Below are 12,336 nucleotides of genomic sequence, written 5' to 3' on the forward strand. Positions count from 1 at the left end.
TACCGAGTGGCCGTGCAGATTGGTGGAGGAAACGATGAAGTGGCCATGAAGCATCTACCCTTGATGCTTGAAGGGTCAGCTAGAGCTTGGTTGAATTAGTTGACCCCGAGCAGTATTTTCAGTTGGGAGGAGTTGGCTCGAGTGTTCGTCAGAACATTCGAGGGCATGCGCAAACGGCCAGTAGGATTGGAAGAATTGCAGCACTGTGTGCAAAAGCCGAATGAAACTTTGAGGGATTACATCCAGAGGTGGTCCACTTTGCATCACACTGTGGAGAATGTATCTCAGCATCAAGCAGTTTGCGCCTTCAAGGAGGGCGTTCATTATTGGGAGCTCAACCTCAAATTCAGTCGGACCGGAGATATGTCCCTAACCCGAATGATGGAAATAGCCACTCGGTATGCAGATGGTGAAGAGGAAGACCGACTCTGCAGCGGCAAGAGCAAACCAATCAGCCAGGACCCCAGAGGAGGTAATTCCAATCGGAAGCAGAAGCGTAAAGCAGAACCTGCGGGCCCTAGAGAGGTTGAAGTCGCAACCCAAGGAAAAGCTAAAGGAAAACCTAAAGGTCCCTGGACCCCCAAGAAGGTGAAGGATTCAGCCGGGAACGACGTGCTGGATTTGCCATGTCACATTCACATCAAGAAAGATGAAGAGGGTAATCTTATATATCCCAAACATACCACTGGACAGCGTCGAGTCCTTATACAGCAGTTTCGAGAAGAACAACCCAGTGAGAAGGAGAAGGAATCTGATAAGGATGAGGATAAAGAGGAGGATGATGATGGATTTCCCAATATCAATTCCACTTTGGTGATTTTTGTTGACGTCGAAAGCAAAAGTCGACTGAAAGTCATCAACGGGGAAGTAACATGGTTGCTCCGGCAACCCCGAAGTATCTAAAATTGTCAAAGACTTCCATCACATTTGATTAGTCAGATCACCCGCCGCATGTTGCCACCCTTGGGAGGCAAGCGTTGGTGGTCGACCCGGTCGTTGGAGGCACCCGATTGACCAAAGTCTTGATGGATGGTGGCAACGGATTGAACATTTTGTATGCTGAGACCCTCCGAAGGATGGGCATTCTGATGTCCAAACTCAGCGAGAGCAACATGCGGTTCCACGGAGTTATAGCTGGAAAGAAAGCCGATTCACTCGGCCAGATCACTCTCGATGTGGGTTTCAGTGATTCAAAAATTACCGTAAGGAAAAGTTGACATTTGAAGTCATGGATTTTCACAGTGCCTATCATGCTATCCTGGGCAAACTGCATATGCCCATTTCATGGCTCGACCGTGTTATGTGTATCTCAAACTCAAGATGCCTGGCCCTAGGTGTGTGATTACAGTCACTGGTAATCGGCAGCGAGCAGAAGAGTGCTTCCAGAAGGGCTCGAAGATTGCCGATGAACAGATGGCAGCAATAGAAATGGAGGAATACAAGAAGACAGCAGATCCGAGTGATTTGTTGAGAGCTAAGAAGCCTGCTTCAGAGTCTGCATTTAAGTCATCTGGTGAAACAAAGTCATTTCATATTCACCCGACTGATCCCAATGTTGCTCTGACTCACATATCAACAACACTCGACAGCAAATAGGAAGAAGCGCTCATCCAGTTCCTCCATGAGAACTGGGACATCTTTGCATGGAAACCTTTTGACATGCCAGGTGTACCCAGAGAACTGGATGAGCACCATTTGCGACTCAACCCAAAAGCAAGACCTATCAAAGAGCACCTTCGATGGTCTGCCATGGAGAAAAGAAAGTCAATTGGCAAGGAAGTGGCTCGACTTCTGGCAGCTGAGTTCATCCGAGAGATTTACCACTTCGAGTGGCTCGCCAAAGTAGTCATGGTTCCCAAGAAGGATGATTCACTCCATATGTGTATTGACTTCAAGCATATCAATCGGGCCTGCCCGAAAAATCACTTCCCTCTCCCTCGCATCGATCAAATAATTGACTCGACCGCGGGATGTGAGCGATTGTCCTTTCTGGACGCATATTCTAGGTATCATCAGATCTAACTTATACACCTGATGAAATAAAAACAGCTTTCATCACCCCATTCGGGTGCTTTTGCTATGTTACCATGCCCTTTGGTCACAAGAATGCTGGCGCCACATTCATGCGTATGATACAGAAGTGCCTGCTCACTCAAATCAGTCAGAATGTGGAAGCATACATGGATGACATCGTGGTTAAGTGGCGAAAAGGTTCTGACCTGCTGACTAACCTCACTGAAACCTTTGCCAATCTGAGAAGATATGATATCAAGCTTAACCCGTCGAAGTGTACACTTGGAGTTCCAGGTGGAAAGTTACTCGGTTTTCTCATTTCTGAAGGAGGTATCGATGCAAACCCAGAGAAAGTTGGTACAATACTCCGAATGAAACGCCTCGTGCGCATACACGATGTTCAGAAGCTTACTGGTTGTTTGGCCACTTTGAGTCGGTTCATCTCTCATCTCGGTGAAAAGGCATTACCTCTTTACCGATTGATGAAGAAATCTGATAAGTTCGAGTGGACTCCTCAAGCTGATGCAGCGTTTGCAGAGCTCAAAACCCTGCTTTCCACCCAGTCGGTGCTCACTGCTCCAATCAGCAAAGAGCCTTTACTGCTTTATATTTCAGCCACTAGACAAGTTGTCAGTACAGTACTCACGGTCGAGCGGGAAGAAGAAGGTAAAGCCTATAAGGTTCAGCGCATAGTGTATTATATTTCTGAAGTCTTAACTCCATCCAAGTAGAGATATCCGCATTATCAGAATCTTGTCTATGGAATTTACTTGACTTTGAAGAAAGTGGCACATTATTTCTCATATCACTCCATCACAGTCGTCAGCGATGCTCCATTGTCAGAAATTCTGAACAACAGAGATGCAATCGGTCGAGTGGCAAAGTGGGCGATTGAACTCCTTCCGTTGGATATCAAGTTTGAGGCAAAGAAAGCAATCAAGTCTCAAGCAATAGCAGATTTCCTCATCGAGTGGATTGAACAACAGCAACCGACTCAAGTTCAGTCGGAACATTGGACTATGTTCTTTGATGGATCCAAGATGTTGAGTGGTTCTGGCACTGGAGTTGTTCTAGTATCCCTGCGAGGTGATAAACTCAGTTATGTCCTTCAGATTCACTTTGACTCCTCCAACAATGAAGCTGAGTACGAAGCACTTCTGTATGGGTTGTGAATGGCCATTTCACTCAGCGCCCGTCGCCTAATGGTCTACGGCGACTCAGATTTGGTGGTTAGTCAAGTAATGAAGGAGTGGGATGTCAGAAGCCCAGCTATGACTAGCTATTGCAATGCAGTGAGAAAGTTAGAAAAGAAGTTTGAAGGGCTAGAGCTTCACCACATTCCCCGACCAAAGAATCAGGCAGCAGATGACCTGGCAAAGATAGGTTCTAAGCGAGAGCCCATTCCCAGCAATGTGTTTTTGGAGCATCTTAACACACCATCAGTCTAGGAGGATCCCTTCACAGAAGAGCCCCCACACCCTAAAAGTTCTACTGATCCGACTGAAGTCGAAGTCCCGGCCGTGGTCAACTTAGTCATGGAGGTTTTGGTCGTCATCCCTGACTGGACAGTGCCGTATATAGCATATATCCTCAGGAAAGAACTTCCAGAAGACGAAGATGAAGCGCGACAGATTGTCCATCGATCTAAAGCCTTCACTATGATTAGTGGTCGATTGTACAGGGAAAGTGTGACTGGAGTTGCCCAGCGATGCATTACCCCAGAGGAAGGTCGAATGATTCTCAATGATATCCACTCGGGGACCTGTGGTCACCATGCGTCCTCACGGACAATCGTGGCCAAAGCATACCGAGCAGGTTTTCACTGGCCGCGAGCAAATGAAATGGCAAAGGAAATAGTCGACAAGTGTGAGGGTTGCCAGTTCTACTCCAACATGTCTCACAAGCCCGCTTCAGCCTTGAAGACCATTCCACTTGTCTGGCCATTTGCCGTTTGGGGGTTGGATATGCTTGGACCCTTGAGAACTGGTAGAAGTGGTTTCACTCACCTACTTGTTGCAGTCGACAAGTTCACTAAATGTATTGAAGCCAAGGCCATCAAGAACCTCGATTCAGGAACTGCCGTCAGCTTCGTCAGCGGGTTAACATTCAGATTTGGAGTCCCACACAGCATCATCACAGACAATGGTTCAAACTTTGATTCAGATGAGCTCAGAGCTTTCTGTCCTTCACAAGGCACTCGGGTCGACTATGCTTCAGTCGCTCACCCACAGTTGAATGGACAAGCAGAAAGAGCAAATGGTTTGATCCTCCAAGGGTTGAAGCCCAGATTGATGCGAGACCTCAAGCATGCAGCTGGCGCCTGGGTAGATGAGTTACCATCAGTACTATGGGGTCTGAGAACAACACCAAATCAGTCTACTGGCAGGACTCCCTTCTTCATGGTATATGGAGCTGAAGCCGTACTGCCGGCGATTTGCTTCACAACGCCCCACGAGTAGAGGTTTTCTCAGAGGCAAAAGTAGCACAAGCCCGATAAGATGCTATTGACCTTCTAGAAGAGGAAAGAGAGATGGCCCTGATCAGGTCGACCATCAATCAACAAGACCTTCGTTGGTTCCACGCCAGAAACGTCAGGGGTCGAGCATTTCAGGAAGGGGGCCTGGTTCTCCGAGTCGATCAGCAACGACCACACAAGCTGGCTCCTGTTTGGGAGGGCCCTTTCATCATCACCAAAGTGCTTCACAATGGAGCATACCACCTGTACGATGTGGAGCACAAGAAGGACGAGCCACACGCTTGGAATGCGGAGCTTGTCCGCCATTTTAATACTTGAACAGTCAGACTTTTGAGATGTAATAAGAAGTACCTTTCAGTTTGTTTATCAAAGACATGGTTTTACAGTGTCCTAAATGATTGTTATTACTTATACATGAGTACAAAATCCCCTAGTGGGTGGCTTAGCCGCGAATCCGATCCTACCGAGTGGAGAGCATTCGTCCCACTCGGGGGCTTAGCTGCAGTCTAGTACTCGCCTAAGTTTCAAAAAATCCTACCGAGTGGAGAGCATGCCTCCCACTCGGGGGCTTAGCTGCAGTCCAGTACTCGCCTAAGTTTAAAAAATCCTACCGAGTGGTGAGCAACCCTCCCACTCGGGGGCTTAGCTACAGTCCAGTACTCGCCTAAGTTTAAAAAATCCTACCGAGTGGAGAGCATGCCTCCCACTCGGGGGCTTAGCTGCAGTCCATTACTCGCCTAAGTTTAAATATCCTATAGAGTGGAGAGCATCCCTCCCACTCGGGGGCTTAGCTGCAGTCCAGTACTCGCCTAAGTTTAAAAAATCCTACCGAGTGGAGAGCATCCCTCCCACTCATGGGCTTAGCTGCAGTCCAGTACTCGCCTAAGTTTAAAAAATCCTACCGAGTGGAGAGCATGCCTCCCACTCGAGGGCTTAGCTGCAGTCCACTACTCACCTAAGTTTAAAAATCCTACCGAGTGGAGAGCATTCCTCCCACTCGGGGGCTTAGCTGCAGTCCAGTACTCGCCTAAGTTTAAAAAACCCTACCGAGTGGAGAGCATGCCTCCCACTCAGGGGCTTAGCTGCAGTCCAATACTCGCCTAAGTTTCAAAAAATCCTACCGAGTGGAGAGCATGCCTCCCACTCGGGGGCTTAGCTGCAGTCCAGTACTCGCCTAAGTTTAAAAAATCCTACCGTGTGGAGAGCATGCCACCCACTCGGGGGCTTAGCTGTAGTCTAGTACTCGCCTAAGTTTCAAAAATCCTACTGAGTGGAGAGCATTCCTCCCACTCGGGGGCTTAGCTGCAGTTCAGTACTCTCCTAAGTTTCAAAAAATCCTACCGAGGGGAGAGCATTCCTCCCGCTCGGGGGCTTAGCTGCAGTCCAGTACTCGCCTAAGTTTAAAAAAACTACCGAGTGGAGAGAAATTATCCCACTCGGGAGCTTAGATGCAGTCTTGTACTCACCTAAGTTTCAAACACGCTCTATCCTTATCCGCAAGGACGATGAGGTGCAGGTCGACCATGACCTTATCCTGGGAGCTACAACACAAATAAAACGTCCGCTCCATCCTTATCCGCAAGGACGACGAGGTGCAGGTCGACCACGACCTTATCCTCGGAGCTGCGACACAAATACAACGTCCGCTCCATCCTTATCCGCAAGGAAGATGAGGTGCAAGTCGACCACGACCTTATCCTTGGAGCTGCGACACAAATACAACGTCCGCTCCATCCTTACCTGCAACGACGACGACGAGCAGATCATGGACGGCACCGAATGCCCTTGTCTATGACTCACTCGACTGAGCTGCACCACATAGTCAGTAGCAATTCAGACTGAAGAATCAAATTCCGCTCAGAGCCAAGAGAATCAAAAACAACCAAGTTCAGTTAAAACCTACGAGGTTCCAGACCACAGTTCAAAGTACTCGGGCATCAGGCCTGAAATAGTTTAACGGTTAGAAAACCACTCGGCATACCGAGGCAAATTTAATCGGATTATAAAAGTTTGTTCACTCCACGGGAGGAGGACTGGTAGGCTCAACGAACTCATCCAGGTCGATTCCATCTGCAATTCGAGTGGCGACAACAATAAAGGTCTCCATGAAAGATTGGAAGTCGTGTTTCCTGGTGTTGGCAACCTTGATCGCTGCTAGCTTTTCCTCCTTGGCCTCCTTGCAATTGACTCGAACTAGTGACAGAGCTACGTCAGCATCGCATCGAGCAGACCACTTCTTCCATTACTGCACTCGACCAGGGATCTCGTTCAGTCGAGTCATCAAAGACTCGAGGTCATTTTGGAGCGTCTCCTTCGGCCAGAGCACCATGTCGATTCATGACACCGCAACTTTCAGGCGGGCGAGGTAGTCTGTGACGCCGCAAGGCAAGATTCCAGTCGGAGCACATTCATAGCAGCTTCATCATTGACAGGGGAATTGATGGGGTCCAAGCTCGTCTCGATTCGCCCAGTTTCTTCCTCAAAGTTTTGGCAGAATTCTGTAACCACAAAGAGCTAATGAGTCGACCAACTTATGGTGACTCGACAAACAACAAAACAGTCGGACAAGGAAAAATACCTTCAAGCATAAGGAATAACTTCTTGGCGAGGGCTCCCAGATAGGCCTCCAGGTCATTTCTCTTACGAGAAATGCCTTCAATCTTCTCATTCAAAGCTACTTTGTCTTTCTTTAGGCGGGTCACTTCTCTGTTGGCCTCAGTAAGAGTAGTCTTCAGCTTGGCGTTATCTTCCTCTAGCGCCTCGACTGAAGCCAGCTTCTTGTCGGCGAGTGCAGTTTTCTCCCGAGCCTCCTTCTGTGCTGCTGCAAGATCAAGGTCCTTTTGTGCCAGAGCTTGCCTCATTTTCTATGAAGAATATACACGCGGGTCAGAAAGAAGAACGAAGAGATAACTTGCGAGATGGTCAAGATAGACATTCGATAGGTTGTTACCTCCCGTACCAGCTACTTCGTCTTTGTCCTTTTGCAAGTTCTGATTGGCCAGCTCCAAGTCAAGTTTGAGCTGTCTCTGCTTCTCCTCGAATTTGGAAAATTTGGAGATGAGCTCATAGGATTTCTGAAATCAGCAAAAAGACACATCAGTGGACAGAATCAAAAAATGGTTCGTTTCCGAGTGAAAAGAACTCTAAGACTATTGCCGAATCAAACATTCAATAGTAGTCTCGGGGACTACACCCAGTGGGTGCACTTAGCATGCCCCCACTGGTCCAGATTCCACTTGACATGGTCCGCCCAGACCGAGTGGAAAGAAAGAAAAAACAGTTATTCTCAGACCCCAACCGACTATCCGTAGTCGACCGCGGTCTCGGGGACTACACCCAGTGGGTGCACTAAGCATGCCCCCACTGGTCCAGATTCCACTCGACATGGTCCGCCCAGACCGAGTGGAAGAACTAAAGGACAAGATATTTTTATCAAGGCCCCCGCCGAATCACACATTCGACGACGCCCTCGGGGACTACACCCAGTGGGTGCACTCTGCGTGCCCCCACTAGTCCAAAACTACAGTCAACATAACCTAGTCGACTCAACTGGAAGAACTACTCAGCATAAGTCAAAACACCCAGTGGGTGTATAGATGCGAAGAATAGATCAATAAATGGAAGCGCAATGAAAAGTTTTCGGGTAGCATATCCTAACAGAACAAGCATCAAGACAAGAGTTTAGTCGGAAACCAATTTACCTGTACATTGGCTCGGAGGGCAGCTTTGGCTGTTCTCGTGCACCGTCTTCACTCTCTCCATCATCAAACCTTCTTGACGTATGGCTTCTGCAGTGGCGCTTGCTTGGTCCTCCGGAACATAATGGGTAGTGAAGAACGGAGATGGCGGTTCAGTCGCGATAGCCTGAGAATCCGAGGTGTGATGTTGGACGGACGAAGCAGGAGCTGGCACAGTCGATGATGAAGGGCATACACTCGACACTGGAACGGCAAAGGTAACAGAATCCCGGTTCACGTCTTCAGACTGTTGAATCATGGGCTCCGTCACTGGCACCGATTGAGACGTTTGGCCAGCGGATGCCTTCTTTATTGAAGCTCTGCCCCTCCTTCCCATGGCCCTTTGCGGCACGTATTCATCATCATTTGTAAGTTCAATGACATTGGGTGGAGCCGCAAAGAAATCGATTACAGAAGTTCAGTCGACCATCAAAGTGGCTGGAAAAGAAGAGTCAAAGTGATAAAAGTTATACCCACGTGAGAAGTGACTGCATCATCCATCTCCTGATCATTGTCATCTCGGTAAATAGATGTTCCAGGCAGCACTGCAAATTTCAGAATTCACTCGGTCAAGATAAGAAAATGAGTCGACCAAAGTTTGTGTCATGCAAGAACTAAGAGGTCGAGTTCAGTAGTTACCCAGAAGCGATGGGGACAGCCACTTTAATCTTGGGAAGGGCCTTCCGAGGCTTTGATGTCACGACTTTGGGCTGCTTAGGAGCTTTCTCTGTCGGCACAGGAGATGATGTCCGAGTGCGCTTGGAGGCTTGTGCAGTTGATGGAGTTGTTTTGCCGCGGACGCTGGCTAGATCCTGCCTTTGCTTGGAGCGCCTTTCCGTGTGAGGAGGGGAGTCGACTTCTTCACCGCTGCTCAAGTCCTCGCTCTCCTCGTCTTCCTTTCCGTCAGAATGCCACTCGCTGTTGTCGCCTCCACTCGCCTCCTCGTCGTCCTCCTTCTCTCCGTTGGGCTTCGAGTACATCTCAGTGTAGATTTGCAAGACACGGAGTCGAGTGGATACCAATCAATTTCAAGAGCAAACACATATCAGAACAAGATGCACTCGGAAGGAAAGAATAAGACCTTGTCAGGTTCGGTGGAGTGGTCGAGTGGAGCAACCCTCCTCGACCCCCTGGGGTTTTCCTTGTTGCCGGTGATACCTTGCAGCCACAACACCACCATATCCTCTTCGACATCCTCCGGATGGATCCGAGTGCTGTCTTCAACACCCGTGTACATCCACATTGGATGGCCACGGGCTTGGAGTGGCTGGATGCATCGACTGAGAAATGCTTCTAACAGGTCCATGCCAGTCACACCGTCACGGACAAGCTGGACGACTCACTCAACCAACATATTAACCTCCACTTTCTCAGCTAGAGTCACTCTCAAGGGAGAAGGCTTTTCGACTCGATCTGTGGAAAACAAGGGAACACCAGTCGACTGACCAGGGGTCGGTTGATCCTTATAGTAGAACCAAGTCGACTGCCACCCCCTAACCGACTCAGGAGGAATCATAGCTAGGAAAGTACTTTTGTTCCTCATCTGGATCCCTAAACCCCCACACATCTGGATCACGTGTGTCCTCTCATCACTCGGATTGGCTTTCTTAACCGACTGAGAACGGCAAGTGAAAATGTGCTTGAAGAGGCCCAGTGTGGTCGACAACCCAGAAAGTTTTCGCACATGGACACGTACGCGGCAAGGTATGTGATGGTGTTGGGAGAAAAATGATGAAGCTGGGATCCAAAGAAATTCAGAAAACACCAAAAGAAAGGATGGGGGGCAAAGAAAAACCGTGGTCGATGTGGGTCACAAGAAGGACGCACTCACCCTCTCACTACTAGAAAAAGGGCTGCTAGTGGCGCACCTCTTTTCGCTACTAATGGCGCACTACAGGTGCGCCACTAGCACCACGCCATTAGATGTTTTTACTAATGGCGCGGCACCGGTGCGCCATTAGTATCTGGTATACTAATGGCGCACCACGCAGGAGTTCGCCATTAGTAGTAATTTTTTTCAAAAAAAAATTCAATTTTTTTCAAAAATTTTTATTTTTTTCTTAATCTCGGGTCACTTTGCTTAATCTCAGGTCAAATCGTTCAGAAAACCCCGAAAGAAAGGATGGGGGGCAAAGAAAAACCGTGGTCGATGTGGGTCGCAAGAAGGACGCACTCACCCTCTCACTACTAGAAAAAGGGCTGCTAGTGGCACACCTGTTTTCGCTACTAATGGCGCACTACAGGTGCGCCAGTAGCACCAAGCCATTAGATTTTTTTACTAATGGCGCACCACCAGTGCGCCATTAGTATAGCCCACGGTGCGCCATTAGTATCTGGTATACTAATGGCGCACCACGCATGAGTGCGCCATTAGTAGTAATTTTTTTCAAAAAAATCAATTTTTTTTTCTTAATCTCGGGTCATTATGCTTAATCTCAGGTCAAATCGTTCAGAAAACCCCAAAAGAAAGGATGGGGGGCAAAGAAAAACCGAGGTCGACGTGGGTCGCAAGAAGGACGCACTCACCCTCTCACTACTAGAAAAAGGGCTGCTAGTGGCGCACCTGTTTTCGCTACTAATGGCACACTACAGGTGCGCCACTAGCACCACACCATTAGATTTTTTTACTAATGGCGCACCACTGGTGCGCCATTAGTATCTGGTATACTAATGGCGCACCACGCAGGAGTGCGCCATTAGTAGTATTTTTTTAAAAAAAATCAAATTTTTTTCAATTTCTTTATTTTTTTCTTAATCTCGGGTCACTATGCTTAATCTCAGGTCAAATCGCACTTTGTGGTCAAACTTCCTAGAAGGTCACCCATCCTCACACTACTCCAGCCCGAGCATGCTTAACTTCGTAGTTCTATCCAACCCCAGCACCACCTCACTTCACAGGCACTTGTTGATATATCTATCATATCAATCCTATTAAACCTTGCTGATGTCTAGGACTTAGTTCATGAGTATGATGAAATTTTGAAAAAATATTTCAAACTTCCCGGTCATATTACGTATCATATTTTGAAAAGTAATTCAATTTTTTTTCGAAACCAATTTTTTTCTGTTACTAGTGGCGCACCTAGCATACGGTGCGCCACTAGTAAGTTTGAAATTTTTTGAATTTTTTTCCTCCGGATCCTAAAAGCCCCATAACTTTTTTTTCTGTTAGGCTTTTAGGGATTTTGAAAATGTTTAACGGGGTTTCCCCCGTTAAATTCGGGTGTAACTTTTCGAGTAGATGATTTTTCATATAGAAAACTTTTTAATTCAAGTTCGTATGCAAAAGTTATGCCCATTTTACAAATTCCAGAGAGATTTTGCAAATAAAGTCGAAATTCATATTTGTAAATTTTCCCAACAACTAGACCACATATCACATACGAAACTTATTTTCTTTTATTTTTTGACATTTCCATCAATTTCTTTTATTTTTTTAAACTGAAAAGGCGGTCCACGGGGGGGGGGGGGGTGCATTCGGTGGAAGTTTTGGGCCAAGTTAGTAATAGCGCACCGTGGGTGTGGTGCGCCATTACTAGTTAACTAGTAATGGCGCACCACACCCACGGTGCACCATTACTAGTTTTAAAAAAACAAATTCTGAATTTTTTTTTTTGAAAAAAACTTCGTAATGGCGCACCAGCTGACAGTGCGCCATTACTAGTTTTAACTATAATGGCGCACTGTCCACTGGTGCGCCATTACTAGTTTTGAAAAAATTGAAAAAAAAAATGAAAAAAATTCACTAGTGGCGCACCGTGGATGTGGTGCGCCATTACTAGTTTAACTAGTAATGGCGCACTATCCACTGGTGCGCCATTACTAGTTTTAAAAAAAAATGAAAAAAATTTTGTTACTAATGGCGCACCGTGGATGTGGTGCGCCATTAGTATTTGGACACTAATGGCGCACCTACACATGGGGCGCCATTAGTATATACTAATGGTGCGCCATTAGTGGCCATATCATCTATAGCCCTTTTTCTAGTAGTGTCTTGCGGTCGCGACTCGGTCTCGTCCCCCGGAAGCCGCCAAGACTCATGGGCAATCAACCCCCCGTCGACCAGATCCTCCATGTCTTCTTTCAAGATCGTCGACCGGATCCAATTGC

Source organism: Triticum urartu, chromosome 1A, assembly GCF_056163025.1.
Source record: "Triticum urartu cultivar PI428250 chromosome 1A, HENAU_Tu73, whole genome shotgun sequence".
In the NCBI taxonomy this organism is placed as follows: Eukaryota; Viridiplantae; Streptophyta; class Magnoliopsida; order Poales; family Poaceae; genus Triticum; species Triticum urartu.